The following is a 19600-nucleotide window of genomic DNA, read 5'->3' as shown; positions in this document are numbered from 1 at the left end:
TTTCTTTAATTGATATATCATTAGGTTCTGAAATTGAAACCATTAGAATGTGGGTTTTGGGAAGATTTCTCTGAAAATGCTGCAGAACCCAAAAACCCGTAAGGTTCGCTAGCACTCGCTAGGCGAACCATAGGCGAGCATTCGCTGCCACTTCGCTAGGCGAAGCAGCAGCGAGCATGACAGTTCTTTGAATTCTGGTTTTGCTGTCTAATCTGTTTTGTGTTGTGTTGGTTTCCTCTTTGTGTTTTGCAGATGGAATCTAGATCAGGCGCTTCAAAGAAGAGAAAGGGAGGGAACACTTCCCGTTCCGTAACAATACAGTTTGATACCGACAAGTTTGTCGGCCCGAAGCAGGCTGCAAGGTACATTGCTTTGGAGAAGCGGAAAATTCTACCGGAGAAGAGATTCATCATCAACCCTCAAGGCACAAACAGAGCATTCGCCGGGTTGATTGACACAAAGAAGTGGGATCGGTTAATTTCCCCACTCGAGCACTATGATATCGCAACGGTACGTGAGTTCTATGCGAACGCACTACCGGATGATGACGAGCCGTTTACTTGGACATCTCGAGTGGCCGGCCGTCCCGTTGCGTTTGATCGGGATGCTATTAACCGCGTCCTTGGTGAACCGCTCCAACTGGAAGCCGAAGAGAGGGACACATACCACACAGACTTACGGCTTCACCAGGATATTGAAGCCATTTCTGCCGCCCTGCTATTAAGAGGGAAATCTGTTGAGCTGAACCTATCTGGGGTTCCCATGAGGTATCATAGGGAGGACATGACTCCCTTGGCTCAACTGATTCTGCTGATGGTGCTGACAAACATCCAACCAAAGTCCCACGCTTCTACCGTGCCGATCCCAGTGGCACATTTGGTCCATTGTATCCTCACCAACGTCCAGATCGATGTGGCGAGGATTATTGCTAATGAGCTTAAGTCCGTGATTGAGAGCGGGCTAAAGTCGGGGGCTCGTGTGAATTGTCCCCTGGCTTTCCCGTGCTTAATCATGAGTTTGTGCATTCAGGCAAGGGTAAGGCTACCCTCTCGGGGTCAGGTAAGGATCTCGTCGCCGATCGATGACCGTTACGTGGCCAAATATTGCAGGGCGAAGAATGTTAGAGGCAGTGCTGCTGCAGAGGGTACCCGGGCTTCTGATGGTCCTGGTACTTCTACTCCTGGACCAAATCCTTACCTGCAAGTTGTGTGTGATTACAATTGGGAATGGATGGCGGTAACCCAGCGTGCCATGATAGATATGCACGATTCTATGCAGCGGTTACAGCTGCAGGGAAGTGGTGCTCATGCATTGATGACGCGTGAGCAGTTTCTGCTTAACGCTAACTGGCCTGTGGACAGGCCTGTGTATGGTGAGGGGGCGGGCGCTGGTGCGTCTTCGGGTGTTGCAGCTGATGATGATGATGATGAGGCTACCGGTTCTGAAGCCGGTAGCGAGGAGGATTCTGAGCCCTTGGAGGGTTAAGTTATTGTATTTTTCAGTTTTTATGTTTATTTCTATTGTATTTTCGAATTCTGTATTTTGACTTTGGTTTTGTACTTTTGGGGTGTTTTGTCCCCCACGAACAAATTTAAATTTTGAAGTTTATATTATTATTTCTATTTTAAATTTTGTTGTTTTAATAAATTTTTGGTTGATTGAGTGGTAAACCTTCTAGATTGGTTGCTCCTCAAAGAAGTATCCAATGAAGGTGCATCCGAGCTTGGATGGCAATGATAAGAATTAACAAGTGAATAAGGCTAAGGTACATGGTTACCTCCGGCTAGAATTTTAGAATGCACTTAGAACTTTACTCTTTTTTGTAATTGAGTATTGTCTTTTTGCAACATAATTGAATGAATGTTTCATCTAGGACTTAAAACCACAAATTGTGAGGAAACCTCCATTGTACACTTAAAATGCTGGATTCTAATAAGTTTTGTTGATTCATTTGATTCATGTTTTGTCTTTTATTATTGTGAATATGTGGAAGCAATTAGAAATGATCGAGGCACTTGTTTTCTATCGAGCACAACTACATCCAAAAACAACTTACCTGTGAGCAGAGAGAGTATTCGTTAACCCCTTTGAGCTTAAACAGTTGAATCTCAGCTTGAAATAAAGCGAGATTTCAAAAATCTTTTTTTTACAACCCGGAAAATCTTGATTATTGTTCTTTTGCCGTAAAAAGTTAAGAGCATTCACTTAGGGTGAGTAAGAAATAAGTTGGGGAGAATCGGTAAGTACCACAACTCTTGAAAAAAAGAAAAACCGAGCAAGCATTGAAAATAAAAATATAGAAAAGAAACATCTGTTTTGTAAATATGATGTGAAAGAAAATAACAAAAATAGGAAGAATGAAAATGAATTCTTGCTTGGAAGAAAAATAGTGAAAAATAAAAATTGAGTTGTGAAATAAGAGTTGTGAAGGTTTCAAATGAGAAACAAATGGAACGAAGTCGAGATGTGTGAATAATGTACAATGAATGTCTCTTTTGCATCGGCAATTTCGTTTTCAATGGCCTTAGAAATGACCCTTGTTTGTTAACTTGACCAAGCTTCAACCGAAAAGCCCTTACTGATCTTCGTGCTTCCACATTACCATTTATAATTGTTAGACATTGTATGAATCGAATTGATTTCTCCATTATTTGTTGGAGAGTGAGATTATTCCCGCGGTTGCAAATGCGTAAATTCTTCATTCCTTATTCGAAGAGGAGAGATAGGGTGATTCATTCAGAATAATATTGTTGTAGATAGACAAATATTTCGCATTGCTATTAAGTTTTAGTTCTTGTGTATTATTTTATTCGAACCGTTGGAAACTTGTATATGCTGATTCGCTTGTGTTTGAGCCGTTTTATCCAACTTCGGAGAAACCATTTTCTTAAAGCAAATCCTCTTGTCCTTCAAGAGGCATACTTTGCTTGAGGACAAGCAAGAATCTAGTTGGGGAGAGTTGTTAGATACCCAAAAGTTCTTATTTGAGCTATCAAATATGGGTATCTTTCACTCCATTTCCTTGCTAAAATGTCGAAACCACCTTTGTTTCAGATGAAATGCAATACAATGATAATCTATCTTGGTACCTTTGATTTGTGTGTTATTGTGCAGGAAGTAGGCATGAAATATGAGAAAATGAAGACACAAGAAATGTGGCAAAGGGATCAAATGAAACAAGCATTCATCAGCTTCCTCGCTAGGCGAGGACTATGGCGAAGGACTCGCTAGGCGAGCGTCCAGCGAGCGTGGAGCGAAATGCTCCAGTATTTAACAGAGGCAAACATCACCAAACTCGCTAGGCGAGCTTCCAGCGAGGAGTGTGGCGAACACGTCCAGACTTGGTGAAAAGCGCAGCCAGCACTCACTCGCTAGGCGAGCCATTAGCGAGCTCCCAGCGAGGATTCCAGTAGCAAAACCTCTCAACCTCGCTGGAGCGAAGGTTGAAGCGTGCCCTTCGCTAGGCGAAGGTTTTGTTCGCTAGACGAACATGACAGTCTGAGATAGGCTGTTTCTTTGGGCGCATGTGCCTCAGGTGCCCAAATTTAGGGGTTCGCTAGGCGAAGCAGTCTGCTCGCCTAGCGAACATGATAGCCCAGTAGCTGCTCTATAAGTAGCAAGTGCCACTTTTGAGAGCCATACCTTATTTTTCCTACTTTTGTACTTTTTCTAGATATTTTACAGCATTGTTCCAAGAATCTTTTGTGACCTAGATTTCATTTCTCTTCATCTCTTAACCATCTTTTACAAAAAGAAGGTGGATTCCCATCCAATCTTGATTATTCGACTTGGATGTTGATCAACCTTCTTCCGAAACTTGCCGACCAAGCTACCATGAAAATGAGTAGCTAAGTCCTCCATTTGTCAAGGTTAGATGTAGATGATCATTAGCTTTGTGTGTCAATGTAAGGATCTTCATTTGTAAACTCTTTAATGGTGAATCTATGATGAAAACTTTGTTCTTATTCAAAACTCTTTGTGTTGGCTTATGATCGAGAGATGTTTACCAACTCTTAACCTAGGTTTTCATCCAATCTTGTTTGTTAGCTAGAGATAGTAATGAATGATTTTGTTCACCATAAGGTTGAACCAAAAAGTTGTCATTTTGATAGATTGTGTTAGAGATAAACAATGGATCAAAATGGGAAAACTCACAATGTGTGTTCGAGAGAAACACATCGGGAGGACTTTGTGAAATAATTTATCATCTAAAGGAGTTTATAAGATTGTTGACCGAACAAATACATGCAAAGTGATCGTTGAACCCTAACTTTGGCAATATTTCTCAAATATTCAAACCAAAACTTTTACCGCATTTTATTACATTTTATGCAAGACACCGTGACAAACACCAAAACCCTATTGATACCTTAAGCTAAGAATTAATACAACCATCGAAAGGCGGTGATATCTTACAATCCCTGTGGATACGATAACAAAAACCCGACACTTAAGATTACAATCAACAAAATGGCGTCGTTGCCGGGGATTGTAAATTGATATTGCGAGCATCGCAATGGTTGCTTAATTTTTAGCTTTTGAATTTTTGACTTGTGCTTGTAATTTGTTTGGTTTAGTGTGCAGCTTACGTTTTATGCGAGGGCAAATCCCTGTGGACGAACTTCTTTTTGATCCCGAGATCGAAAGAACCGCAAGGAGGAACAATAGCAAAACGAGACATAGGAGGCAACAGGCTAGACAACGTCAAGAGCAAGGAGAAAGTTCTTCTACCACAAATCCACCACCATTCATACCTAACATGGAGCCACCACCACCACCTATTTCTACTCCATGCATAAACAGTCCAAGAAACACCGCTCAGTTTGCCAACCACACGGGAAGGCAAGCTGAGATGAAAACGGGAACTCTCAATTTATTATATGGAAGTCCATTCACCGGAATGGACCATGAAGATCCCTTTGCTTTTCTCACAAAATTTTATGAGATAGCATTGGCGGCCGGAGTGGATCAGGCTCAGGAGCTCCCGTTGTTCAGAAGATTATTTCCCCACGCTTTGCTCGGCAAAGCAAAAGATTGGTACTTAGACCAAACACCGGCCGTCATGACAGACTGGAACGTGTTAGAAGAGAAGTTTATCGAAAGATTCTTCCGCCATAACTGGTTCATGGAATCCAAGACGGCCATCTCGGTGTTTGCACAAGGAATCAATGAATCCTTAAATGAAGCGTGGGAAAGATTCAAGTCCATGCTTCGGAAATGTAAAGGGCATGGATTTGATGAACTGACTCAAATCCATATCTTCAAAAATGGACTTCAACCAAATTGCAAGACGTTGTTGGATGCTACCTCGGGTGGCTCTTTATTGTCAAAAAGTGCCGAAGAAGCTACAAATATCATAAATCGAATGGCTCTAAATGATCTTCAGAGTCAAAGTCGAGGCAACTCTTTGAAGAAGCCGGGAGTGCTTGAGCTAGGGACGAACGATGCCATCCTTTCCCAAAACAAGCTCATCTCACAACAAGTGGAACTCTTAACGCAACAAATTAAAGAGTTGAGAGAACCGTCTAAAGCTAAACAAATAGCTTGTTGTGAGCTTTGCAAAGGTGAGCATGACACCGGATTCTGTCCACCTCCGGGATTCGAAGATGTAAACTACATGGCAAACCAAAGGGACTACCAACCGAGACAACAACAACAACAACAACAACCTTATCAACCGCACCCTCAAAATCAACAACAACATTACCAAGGGAACCAAGGGTTCCAACCTAGGAGTAACTATTACCATAACCAAGGTTATGGAGGTGGTTCTTCTAGCCGTCAAAACCCTCCCCAAAATCCTTATATACCTCAACAACCGCCGGTCGTAACTTCTAAGTTGGAAGACACATTGACACAATTCATGCAAATGTCAATGGCAAATCAAAAAAGCAACGACGCGGCTATAAAAAATCTCGAGACTCAAGTTGGGCAACTTGCTAAGCAACTCGCGGAACAACAAACCGGTCCTTCCTTTTCGGCAAACACGCAAACAAATCCTAAGGAGCATTGTAAGGCGATCACAACGAGAAGTGGGAAGGAGTTGATGAGTGAGAATAACAAAAGAGTTGAGAGTGAACAAAGAGAGAAAAAGAAAGAAGATGAGGAGGAAATATTGGAGGAAAATGATGATGGTGAAGTGGGGGAGTGGAGTGAGGAGGAAGAAGTCGAAAAGAACAAAAAGAATGGTGAAGTTGAAAAGAAAAAAAGTGTGGAGATTGAGAAAAATACGATTGATGAAGTAAGGGGGGAGGTGTAAGACCCCAATTTTGTCCCTAAGATCCCTCATGGCATCATATTTGATGTGCTCTATCCAAATCCTTCATCACAATTCACCAAAAATTAACCAATCAAAATGGTCTTTTTCAAGTGGTTTGAATTTAAAATGAGGGAGGTGAAAAAGTGACCTTTCAATTTAACCATTGTCCATATATTTTACCAGTTACAAGTGTTCAGAAATCATGTTTTGGATGTGGTTTAGGCCCATATTTCGCACTGTAGTGCCATGCCCTTGTCATTTGAGTGAATTTCACTAATTAGCAAAAACACTTCATTAAGCAAAATGGGAATACCACTTAACTAACCAAGGTTATGCAATGCTAAACAGAGTATATATTTCACTTTTCTGATAGAAAACCCTAGCCACACTTTCACAAACAGATCAAAAACTTCATTTTCTCTCAAATTCTCTCATTTCCTTACTAAAACTTTTTTCTGAAAATCTTTAAAGAACCCGTGTGCTTGAGCTTTGTGCCACCATCTGCAAACCTTTTTGAAGCATTTGCAAGCCTCAAATCACAACTGTAGAGCTGGAACCACACTGTTGCAGTTGAGCTTTCTTCCATGGCAGCTCGAGTTTGGAGCTAGAATCAAGGCAGCTGGGTTTTCAATACTCATTCATCCATCATCTGGAGCATCAAGAAGTTGCTGTTTCTACTAATCACGGCCAAACAACCACCAAATCATCACTGTCTTGCAGATTAGGTAAAAATTCGAATCACACTATTCTTAAAATGTTGACATGCTTATTAAAGATCTTGCCATGCTGATTATTTTGAACTTTGAATCGTGAAAAATGGTTGTGTATTGAGAGAGAAACATGGATTTAAAGTTTGATATTCAAATGTGTTTTTGCTCGATTCATCCTTGTTAGCATGAGTTAATGAAAATCAAGGTTGGATTTGTGATGTACGTGATTTACTGATTTGAATGGTATGCTCATTTTCCAAATCTGGGACAAAAGTTCATCACGATTGATGATGATGATGAACAGTGTACACGAACCCTAATTTGAAAACCCAGGTCGTGTTTGGTTGCTGGAAATTTCTGTTTTGCATGTTTGTCACTATTCCATTGCCATGAAGCCAATCAGGCGCGGACACCTCCATAAGTGAAACGCAGAGTTTCACTTAAGGGACCAAATAATTACGGTTATGCCATTGCCGGTTTATTTATTTAATTAAATCATTTCATTTTGCAATTTTTATTTCATTTTGTATGCCAAACTTGGAAAATTCATAAGTCCTTCATTTTTAATCCAAATTTGATGGGATTTTTTGTGAAATGCTCCTCTTGATCTCTAGTTTTTTATGGTGATTTTTCCAAAAATTTTGCATGTGTGGATTTTAAAATGTGCTAGGGTTTGGTCATGTTGTCCATTTTATGTATGCCTTGCCAAATTGTTTGTGAAATGATGATACATTATCCAATGAGGCTGAAATTTTTGTGCTTAAACTAGATATGTTCATGGTGATTTTGGTGTAGAGTTTGTGAATTTATCATTGCTGGTTGATGAGATATGATTTTTTGAATAGGGGTGTGACAATTTGTGTCACACCATTCATGTCCAACTTCATGATTTTAATTACCATGCTTATTGAACTCAAAATGGTCTGGATTTTTGCATGAACCTACTCGTGGATGTTGAGAATACATGTGAATTTTTCTGGAATTATTGATGGCATTTCCTATTTGATTGGAATTTTCTCCCCTGTTTGGTCATTTGTTGACTTTTTGTGATACATGTTTTCATTTGATTTGTGAAATCCTCATGCATTATTGGATGAACTTGAAATTTGACATGAGTATTGTAGACACCTTAAAGTTTATCATGGTTTTAGTCCCATTCATTTATCATATGTTGTCACTGTTTTATGATTTATTGAAGTTGGTGCATGTTTTGATGCTTTGTTTGAGTTTGCTTGAACTTGCTTTGACTTTATGATTTTCATTGACCTACTTCCTTTGATCCAAATGAGCTGAAATTTGTTATGCTTATCATGTTATGGATGATGTTTGATCATGAATTATTTGAGAATTTATTGAAATGTTTGTGATTGGATTTGAATTGAATCATTCTGTTGACTTCTATGAGCTTTTATATGACATGTTTTGACCTAATTTGTTTGTGAAATGATAATGATGAATGATATGAATATGAAACCACTCGGGTTTGTTTCTTAATTGTTTGAACTTGATTTTGGATAGCTTTCACTTGCTATTTTGGATTTCTTATCTCTTTTTGACCCTAGGCTTGTCCTAGTGGTCTTGTTGCTCATGTTTGAGTTTGGTTTTTCAGGTTAAGAAGCAATTGCTTCAAGGAGCTTTATGCAAGTTGCTTGAGTTTGATTGATTATCATGAACTAACTTGTTTGTTTTGTAGGATGTCTAGCTCATATGCTTTGAGCTTTGTGCATTACACATTTGACTGATTGTGTTAATCCTTATCTTATATTGATTTTGATTTTGAGTTGTATACTGATTTTGTTTGACTGGTTTCAGGTACCATTAGTTGCTCAGTTCTTTTAAGAACTTGCTTTGCTTTGCTTGATAGCATTTGCATTGAGGTAGAATCCTTTTTCTTCATGTAGTCTAGAAGACCTGGCCTGTTACTTGGCCAGGCAACTGTCTGAAGTCCTCCTTAAGAGGCGATGTTTGTGCTTGTTTACTTTTATCCCAAGCAGGAAAAGTCCTTTAAATAAGGCAATTGGTAGAATCCAAGAGATATGTAACCTATCTCCTACTATTCTGCGTGTCACTCACCTTGCTCACACTACTTGTGTCGATGCATAGTGAGTAAAAACCCAAGATCTATCGAGTCAATAATTTGTGGAGAGAGTTCCATCTTTCTGAACTCCCACACCTTTTATCATTTGAAGCTCTCCCTGACCAGGGATAAGAGCATGAGGCACACCCCTCATATCCTTTCATCTGCTTCACCTTGGCTCTCAATGTAAAGGTTAAGAGCACCATTAACCCTATTCCAGTTGGCTTCAATGCCCAACCCTTTTGTATGAGCCTTATTGCTTGGATATAGTGTGTGTTGAATGACTTCATTTGATGGATTGCTTATTTCATATGTACATGTCTGCTGTATGCTTTGTGCATTTATCATCATTAATTGCTCATTAGTGCATGATCATTTCATTTGTCTTTGTGATATATCTTTGTTGTTTGCCCATTGAGGACAATTGTAAGACCATTCATTGGCCATTGTTCCTATGATATGGAAGTGAGTATAAGACCATTGTATTGGCCACTCATCATCTCTTTGCTTGATGCATTTGTTTGATTTATGTGAGGATGCAATTGTAAGTCCGTGTAATTTGGCATTTGTTTTCCTATGATCATATGTTGGAAGTTAGAGTAAGCTCGGATAGATTGGCATCTGACATCCAAGTGTTTGCTTTGTTTTTGTTGGAGATTGGTATAAGTCCAGATAGATTGGCATCCGGTATCCACTTTTTATTTCTTTGTTGAGGAGATTGGTATAAGTCCATAGAGTGGCCTCTGATATCCAGTTTTGTTTTAGGAGATTGGTATAAGTCCAGTGATTGGCATCCGGTATCCGCTTTGGTTGACTTTCCTCTTTTGCTTTGATTGTTTGTTATTGCTCATTGTCTATTCCAAAGGGCACACTTGAATCATCTTCTATATGATTTCAAGAGGTGAACCTTCTAGGAAGTTTTACACTCCATCTTCATCCATTCATCCCATTTTGTCCTAAACCTTTTCACACATTACTTTCAAAACTTGAGATAAATATTGTGCAAACATCTTCATGCTTTTAAATTAAAAACCTGGACCCCAAGTCCTTGACTTTTTCAAACTCCATTTCATAATACTTCTTCTGAATCAATCTTAATCATACTTGGACCCTCCTTTTGTGAATAATCATAATCAATTAATTCCACCCATTCAATTGTTTTGTGGCTTTGTCCATTCTTGTTAAGTTTTCATACATTAGCCGTAGGTTTGATTTATCCTAGTTGGTTGATGTTAATCTCACCTATTTGTCCTTAGTTGATTGAATTGTAAGTCTTCCTTGCTTATTATAGGGTTAACCCCTCACTAGCAAGTTGAAGCTTTTCTCACATGGTGGACTCGTTGTTTGTATAAGGTTGAGTTTTCTCCCGTGGATAACGTAAGACCTTAGGGCTTGTGTTTAAAATTGAATCCACTTACTTTTGGAAATCTTTTAGCCGAACTACGGCGTTTTGATCCTTACCTTTGATGGAAGGTACGTAGGCAACGGGTTCATCCGTTCGAACACAAAAATAATAAAAATTGTATATTCTTTTCTCATCATCCCATTCATGTTTGCACAATAAATATTTCATAACAAATAACAATTTAGTACAACAAGTGTGAAAAGGGCTCCCTAGGAGTACCTAGGACGTAGTGGGTGCCTAACACCTTCCCATTGCGTAATTTACCCCTTACCCAGACTCTCTGATCTTTTGATTAGTTTTCTATGTGTAAAACTTCTTAGGCTTTTGTTCGCTTTTTAGCCAGTCCTTTGGATAAATAAAAGTGTGGTGGCGACTCGAATTCATTGTATGCTTTGCTTATGGTTTAATCAATAAATCATATAGCGAAGAGTACACCGCTACAGAAAAGTGGCGACTCTGCTGGGGAAAACGATCCTTGGTGGTATTGCCTACTTTTCACCCTTGTTGTGTGATATATTGTTATTTGTTATATGACATATTTTTGTACCATTTGGGATGACTGTATTGATTGTAATGTTTGAATTGCTTGATATACAATTGCTATTTGCTTTGGTGATCTGTGAGATGAGTTCTATACCCGAACTCGAGTGCACTCTAGGATAGGAGAATGGCATAGTCTTGTTGACTGGTGTGGAGTATTCCTTAGCCAGTTGACTTGCGAGTCCATTCACTTGGTGGAGGTCATGTTGGATTAATAATGTCACACAAGTTATTTGTGGTTAGGCATTATTCTTTCAATCATGTTCCGCAGAAGCCAAGGACCGTAGTTTACCAAGCCCATCTTGGCCTATTTTTTTAGGAACGTAGTGCGGAGGTCGTTCAGATGTAAGTTCTGATGCGATTGTTACGCGGTACTACACTCATAAGAGTTTCTCTTGAGAATATTTTTGGAATACGAGTATTCGTTCCTCCGATAATATTCGAAAGATGGAACGATGATTATGGGAACCTCTGGTAGAACATGTCTGGCAGGTTTAAACCCTAGTACACTCCTTTTGGGTGGTTCTTAACCGAGACTCCATGCTCGTGACTCTCAGCAAACCCGTGATTCGTGGTTGAGTCGTTCAGACAATCTTAATATCAATGGAACTTGGGCGTTGATCAGGTATAAAACCTAAATCCACCAAAACGGATGGTTGATATTAAGGATGTTCGAGCCGGTTCATGTTCCGTTAAAATCAATGGAACTTGGGTGTCGATAAGGTGAAAACCTAAATCCACCAAAATGGATGATTGATATTAGGGATACAATGAGCTTTCCCATGACCTTTGTTTGGTGTGACTTGCTTGATCCTTGAGTGTGATTGTTGCATTCATGCATTCATGCATTCATCTGCATCCATATCATCAGATAAAAAGAAAATTTTCAAGGAACTCAAAGGAGTTTATTTGCAAAAAAATTCAAACATGGAAAAACCGGGAAAAAATTTTCACCTGATATATCTGATGAGATATTCTCATGTATGATCAAAATGCTTAAATATTTCAAAGTTTGCAAATAAAACCCTCGGGTTCCTTTGATATAAAAACAAGCATATGCACAAACACTTCATGCATCATTTGCATAAGCGAGTGTCTTGTTCCGGTCTCCCGTCCTGTGGTCTGACACGGCGATCTTCGTTTATTTTGGAGACGCACTTCGCCGGTACTACACCAGAGCCGATTCTTCCAGAGTGGTGGATCATCATGAGCAAGAGAGTTGTGAACTCAAAGGGAGAATTTGCCAGACTAAGTACTGTTGATGGATTTATTCCTGGTTAACCGATCCCGGGCTGGCATTGGCTACTGTTCTGGGGCATGTAATGAGCAAGGTTTGTTCACAAGTGGAGGATTCATCCATGACGATCAACCTGAAGAAGAGGCTGCTGCTATCTTGGAAGAAGATGCAGAGGACCTGAACAATTTCATCATTCCTGGTGGTGTCTGCCACAATTGGGTCGCTGTAGATGTTCCTACAGTCATCCATAGATCAGAGTAATTGTTCACTTTGTTTAAAACCCTTCTCCCATGCCAAAAGGAGAAGTGATGACATTGATTGGCAGCATTTAATACAATGATGTTTCATTCAATTAATGCATTGTTAAACATTTGTTTTTCCATTTGTTTTCACTTTTTGCTTTTGCATGAAATCAGTGATCACAAAAAACCATGAAAAACAAGAACAGCTTTTTCATCTGCATAAATGATTTGCTTGTTTAAATATCAAAAGCTTTTCATTATCCAGAATCATTATGCAGGGATTTCTAAACCCATTGAACATAATGATCCAACGCCATCTCCCAATCTTGAATTCTTTGTATTTGAGGCAGAGGAAGATGATATTGAAGGGGATTCCTGATGAGATTTCCTATCTTTCTTGAGCATGAAAATGAGCTCATTCAGCTGTATCATGAGAATCGGCATAACAGTCAAACTGGGGCATTACAAATGTAATATAAAAAAAAAGAAAAAAAAAAGAGGGGGAAAAAGATGAAAAATCAAAAAATCAGGAAAAAAATTTCAAAAATTTCTTCAAAAGAAAGAAAAAAGAAAAACCATACCCTCAAGTCCCAAGTTGACTGATGCTGAATGGATGCAGAGTCGTTATGACCAGTTGAATTTGATTGAAGAGAAGCGGTTAACTGCCATGTGTCATGGTCAGTTATATCAGCAGAGAATGAAGAAAGCATTCGATAAGAAGGTCAAGCCTCGTGTGTTCCGAGAAGGTGACCTCGTACTCAAGAAAGTTTTGTCTTTCGCGCCCGATTCCAGGGGCAAGTGGACTCCAAACTATGAGGGTCCATATGTTCTTAAGAGAGCCTTTTCAGGCGGAGCATTGATGCTTACAACAATGGATGGGGAGGATTTCACTCGTCCTGTGAATTCAGATGCAGTCAAGAGATACTTTGCCTAAAAAAAAGTATATGCAAAAGAAAAAACAGAATAGCTCGCTAAGTTGAAAACCCGAAAGGGCGGCTTAGGCAAAAATGAGCGTCTCGGTGGAGAACCCGCAAGGGTAATCCAGGCAAAAATTAGAGACTTGAAAAAAAGGAATATTTGCATCCCGCTAGATTGAGTACCTCACCCTGGGGCAATCTAGACAAAAATTAGGGATTTGGCAAGTAACTGCATCCTGACAAGACTTTCTGTTCCACAGCGGTCATTTCGTCGGAGGATTCTCGATTCGTCGTCAAACTGAAGCTTCGAATACATCGAGATTCAAATTGGTAGAGAAAGGATCATTATGTTCAATGTAGCCCTCTTCCAATATATATCACTGATTTCAAATTTGTACAGATCTATGGAGACTTGCCATTTGCAGGCTACCATTCCATCAAATCAATTTGAGCTTTTTATCCAATTATTTGCACTCTTATTTGTTTCAATTCAACAAATGTTTTGCATGTTTTAATTGATAAAATGTCATTGTTTTTAAACAAATCAAATTTTTCAAAATTTGTTGTTTTAAATAAAGTGAATATTCACAATGTCGAAAGGATACTCAAGAATATCTCAGTGCTCTCCCAAGGGTGGCATGATCTCCAACAGGTAAGACATTTGGTTCATATTCCTGGTTTGGTTGTATCCTCTTTCTCCAGATCTTGTGATGGGGTTGTTCCCCAGCATAGTTGCAAGCAGAGTGTTGTTGAAGACTCAGTTTTCTCCAGCAGCAGTTTTCCCCAGTAGAGTTGCTTATGCAGTTAGATTCTACTTGGATGATGTTAGTCTCCTTCAATGGGTTGTTCCCCGGAGTTGTTTGGAGTTGCAAAGCTTTTTGTTTCTCAGTTGATGCTGAGATCCCCTGCGGATCTTCGAGATTTTCTCTTGTTCCCCAACAGATTCGTCTTGGTGGCTGTTTTGCCCGTTGTGACTTTCTGTACCTTAGTTGGGTTGTTTGCTGATCCATCGCTCAGAGATTTGGTGTTTCCTGACGTCTCTAAGCCTCTGCTTCTCCAGCAGTACCCGCAGATCTATGCTTTATAGCATGTAGATCTCCGCAGATTGGCTTTCCAATTGGTTTTTCCCTGGAAGAATAATACCGGGCGTTTGATTCCTGGACCTGTTTGTGTTAGATATGTCTGTTTTGTCAGCATTCATCAAACATAGATCACGCATATTCATGCATATTCATAAACATTCAGATATTCATGTTGCATTTCTCGCCATATATCTTTTGTTGATTATTCCTTGCTATGGTGGTGCAGATCCCCAATAGATCTCCCCTAGCAGATGTCGGGTGTTAAATCTCTCCATATAGAGTCAGCCCCATAAGCAGAAAGTGTCTGTTGTCTTTCCTTCTGCAGTTCCCCACTGAGATATATCCTCGTGGATGACGGTTTCTTCCGTTTCTTCCCAACATATATATTGGGATGGATTTTCCTATTTGAGTTACATCCTCATTAGGACGTGTCTTGATTCAGTCTGTCTTTTCGGATTATTCCCGAATTGGCTATTTGTCAAAATGTCTTGTGCTTCCCAGTGGGTTGTTCCCCAGCGGAGTTTTTAGGGCCTCTACCCTCATACCGGTAGTTGTAAGTCCTATTTTCCTTTCCCTTTTGATGGAATTGGTGGTTATATACCTTTATTCCGCGGCAAGAGTTTTGATTTTCTACCTAGCAATCGGTAGTTGTAAATCCTATTTTTCCTGCTCTCCAGCAGTTTGTGGTTTGTTATGAACCTTATCTTGGTTTCCCGTGCGGATTTGTGATTTGTTCTACCCCCACGCGGAGTTGTTGGTTTTCTACCCCGTATTCGGTAGATGTAAACCCTAATTCATGGTTATCCCCACCCAGAGTATGGCTATTACCCCGTATTCGGTAGTTGTAAGTCCTATCTCTTTTCCCCTAACAAAAGGTAACCTTTGTGGTTCGTCCTGATTGTAAGTGGATTCCTGTTGTTGTGGTTTTATCCCTAACAGAGTTGGTGTCTCCCTGTGGTGATTTCTATCCCCAGTTGAGTCTGTGGTCTTCTACCCCGTATTCGGTAGTTGTAAATCCCAAGTGTTGATGTTTCTCCCCAGCGGAGTTTGTGCCTTGTGGTACAGTTGGATAATTGCCGGATGCTTGCAATTTATCCCCAGTGGGTATCCTTTCATTTACCCTTGTGTTGGTAATGTTGTTGTTCCCTTTGATTGGTCATTATTATATACCTAGTTTGGTATCCTGATACCTTTCTTTTCGGTTGATTTATCCTTTATTAACCCTTATACCGGTTGTGGATAATCTTCCATGCGAGTATGTTATTCACGGTCTGCCGGTAATGAATAATATATCTCATGCACTCTTCAGTCGAAGCCTTTTGTGTTTCCCTGGTCGAGTAAGTTTCGTTATTTCCCTTTTACGGAATCGAATCTTTGTTGTTGGATAATTACCGGATGCTTGCAATTTATCCCTTTGAGTTGTCTTTCGTTTACCCGGATGCTCGGTATCGATTGTCTCTCTTTTTGGTTAGTCACCTATTATATGCTTCGGTATCTCTGGTGTCTTTTCCCTTCGAGTATATTATTCACGGTCTGCCGGTAATGAATAATATGTCTCATGCGCTCTTTAGTTGGAATCCTTTGTTGATTTTCCCCAGCTGAGCAAGATTCGTATTCTTTGTAGAATCGAATATCCATCCTTTAACCAGTTTGTGTTTCGGATGATGAGTGTTTTGGCATATATACCAATCCACGTTTTCGGTAGATCACCTATTATATGCTTCGGTATCTCTGGTGTTTCTTACCATGCGAGTTTATTATCTATGTTCTGACGGTAATAGATAATATATCTCATGCGAGTATTCTTATCCACGGTCTGCCGGTAATGGATATTATATCTCATGCACTCTTTGGGTTTGTGTCCCCAGTTGAGTAAGGTTCGTTTTCCCGTTGTGGATTCGAATGTCCATCCTGTAAGTCGATTTGCTTTTTCAAGCCCTCCTTTCGGATGATGAGTGTTTTGGCATATATACCAATTCACGTTTTGGTCGGTCACCTATTATATACTTCGGTATCCCTGGTGTTCCTTCCCCTTCTGCTCCCTATTATGACCTCGGTCCCTTTGTGGAGTCAGATTTTCCTGAGTTTTATGTACCTTTTTCAGGTCTCTCTCAGATGTTTGGTTGATTGATATCTCTCACCCTTATACCGGTCTTAGATATTCATTCTTCCTGAGTTTGTTACCCTTATACCGGTAACATCTCATTCTTTGGTGCTTCCTCAGTGGAGTTTCCTATTGCTTTTTCCCAGGAGTCAGCTCGTGTCTCTCCAATGGATGTTTTTTCCTTTTGGAATTTTCTCTTCCCCAATGTGAGTCCTTCACTCCCCAGTGAGGTCTCCAGTCTGATTTCTGTTATTACCCTAATCAGAGTCGTGTCTTGTTCACGCTGTGTCAGTTTTGTTTTTCCCCAACTCAAAGTCGTGTCCTGCTCACACATTCTTTTTCTTTTATTATCCCCAATAAGAGTCTTGTTAGAGTCTTTGTTCCTGGTGAGTGTATTACTCCGACGGATCGTCTTTTCTTCTGTGTGAACCATATTCCCCACAGAGTTTGTGTCTTTTGCATGCAGACATTTGCATCATGAGGTCTCTTAGGGACCAAAATTTGTCTCATTACTGTTATTTAAGCCCATTCTACCGCGTCGAGATGAAGATTTCTAAACTTCACTTCTCCGGCTAGAATGACCTTAAATAGGGGCATCTGTAAGACCCCAATTTTGTCCCTAAGATCCCTCATGGCATCATATCATACCATATCATTGCCTCAAGGATCTTTGTACACCTTTGCTTCCCTCCTAGTGGGTGGGTTATCTTGTGAGTTTGGTTCTTGATCACCAAGCATGTTTTGCATTTGTATATCATTGCTTTTCATCTGTCTATTAACCAAAAGTACAAAAATATTGTCATCTAACCATGTTACTTGCAGATGAAGCCAGCTAGGTCAAATCAGTCAAACCAGTCATTGAGCAATAGATGGTGGCCATTCTTGAAGAATTTGGGCACCATGATCATCCATCAAGAGTTCATATGAGTTATGACATCATTTTGGATCAAGATATCAGGTGGTAGGGGCTTGGAATTCATCAGAACATGGTTCAGTCAACAAACCCTAGCAAAGTCAACTGTAGTCAACTGTGCATTTAATCAGTGATTTGATGGTGGGAATTGGTTTGAGAGGTCTCATTCATGTCCATATAAGCCTCATATAACATGTCAAACATCCACAGTGAAGAATTTGAAGTCAGACAGAAAATTTCCAAAAATAGAAAGTTGACCTGTAATTGGATTTTGCCAAAAATAGAAAGTTCTTCTCCTCCAAATTACATCATCATACAAGCTTCAAATGAATTTTTGTCCAACATGAAAGTTGAAGATCTTGTTCTCCCATTTCCAAAAAGTCCAAGAACACTCATTTCTCATGTGTGGTTGGCAAGTTATGATCAAATCATTCCCAAAAAGTTTTGAACTTCAAAGTGAGATATCTTCCAAACCATTTGGCCAAATTGAGTGAGGTTTTTTGCTACAGGTCATATTTGATGTGCTCTATCCAAATCCTTCATCACAATTCACCAAAATTTAACCAATCAAAATGGCCTTTTTCAAGTGGTTTGAATTTAAAATGAGGGAGGTGAAAAAGTGACCTTTCAATTTAACCATTGTCCATATATTTTACCAATTACAAGTGTTCATAAATCATGTTTTGGATGTGGTTTAGGCCCATATTTCGCACTGTAGTGCCATGCCCTTGTCATTTGAGTGAATTTCACTAATTAGCAAAAACACTTCATTAAGCAAAATGGGATTACCACTTAACTAACCAAGGTTATGCAATGCTAAACAGAGTATATATTTCACTTTTCTGATAGAAAACCCTAGCCACACTTTCACAAACAGATCAAAAACTTCATTTTCTCTCAAATTCTCTCATTTCCTTACTAAAACTTTTTTCTGAAAATCTTTAAAGAACCCGTGTGCTTGAGCTTTGTGCCACCATCTGCAAACCTTTTTGAAGCATTTGCAAGCCTCAAATCACAACTGTAGAGCTGGAACCACACTGTTGCAGTTGAGCTTTCTTCCATGGCAGCTCGAGTTTGGAGCTAGAATCAAGGCAGCTGGGTTTTCAATACTCATTCATCCATCATCTGGAGCATCAAGAAGTTGCTGTTTCTACTAATCACGGCCAAACAACCACCAAATCATCACTGTCTTGCAGATTAGGTAAAAATTCGAATCACACTATTCTTAAAATGTTGACATGCTTATTAAAGATCTTGCCATGCTGATTATTTTGAACTTTGAATCGTGAAAAATGGTTGTGTATTGAGAGAGAAACATGGATTTAAAGTTTGATATTCAAATGTGTTTTTGCTCGATTCATCCTTGTTAGCATGAGTTAATGAAAATCAAGGTTGGATTTGTGATGTACGTGATTTACTGATTTGAATGGTATGCTCATTTTCCAAATCTGGGACAAAAGTTCATCACGATTGATGATGATGATGAACAGTGTACACGAACCCTAATTTGAAAACCCAGGTCGTGTTTGGTTGCTGGAAATTTCTGTTTTGCATGTTTGTCACTATTCCATTGCCATGAAGCCAATCAGGCGCGGACACCTCCTTAAGTGAAACGCAGAGTTTCACTTAAGGGACCAAATAATTACGGTTATGCCATTGCCGGTTTATTTATTTAATTAAATCATTTCATTTTGCAATTTTTATTTCATTTTGTATGCCAAACTTGGAAAATTCATAAGTCCTTCATTTTTAATCCAAATTTGATGGGATTTTTTGTGAAATGCTCCTCTTGATCTCTAGTTTTTTATGGTGATTTTTCCAAAAATTTTGCACGTGTGGATTTTAAAATGTGCTAGGGTTTGTTCATGTTGTCCATTTTATGTATGCCTTGCCAAATTGTTTGTGAAATGATGATACATTATCCAATGAGGCTGAAATTTTTTGTGCTTAAACTAGATATGTTCATGGTGATTTTGGTGTAGAGTTTGTGAATTTATCATTGCTGGTTGATGAGATATGATTTTTTGAATAGGGGTGTGACAATTTGTGTCACACCATTCATGTCCAACTTCATGATTTTAATTACCATGCTTATTGAACTCAAAATTGTCTGG

General features: G+C 39.4%; 1 pseudogene; it reads left to right on the top strand.

Moving 5' to 3' along the window:
* The first annotated feature begins 1011 nt into the window (after nt 1–1011).
* The window catches only part of LOC127136067 (5-oxoprolinase 1-like), a 116793-nt pseudogene continuing 98204 nt past the window's right edge, over nt 1012–19600 (top strand).

This window comes from Lathyrus oleraceus, chromosome 4, assembly GCF_024323335.1.
Source record: "Lathyrus oleraceus cultivar Zhongwan6 chromosome 4, CAAS_Psat_ZW6_1.0, whole genome shotgun sequence".
Lineage (NCBI taxonomy): Eukaryota > Viridiplantae > Streptophyta > Magnoliopsida > Fabales > Fabaceae > Lathyrus > Lathyrus oleraceus.
Note: the sequence above shows the minus strand (reverse complement) of the source record. Positions and strands in the feature narration are given on the sequence as shown.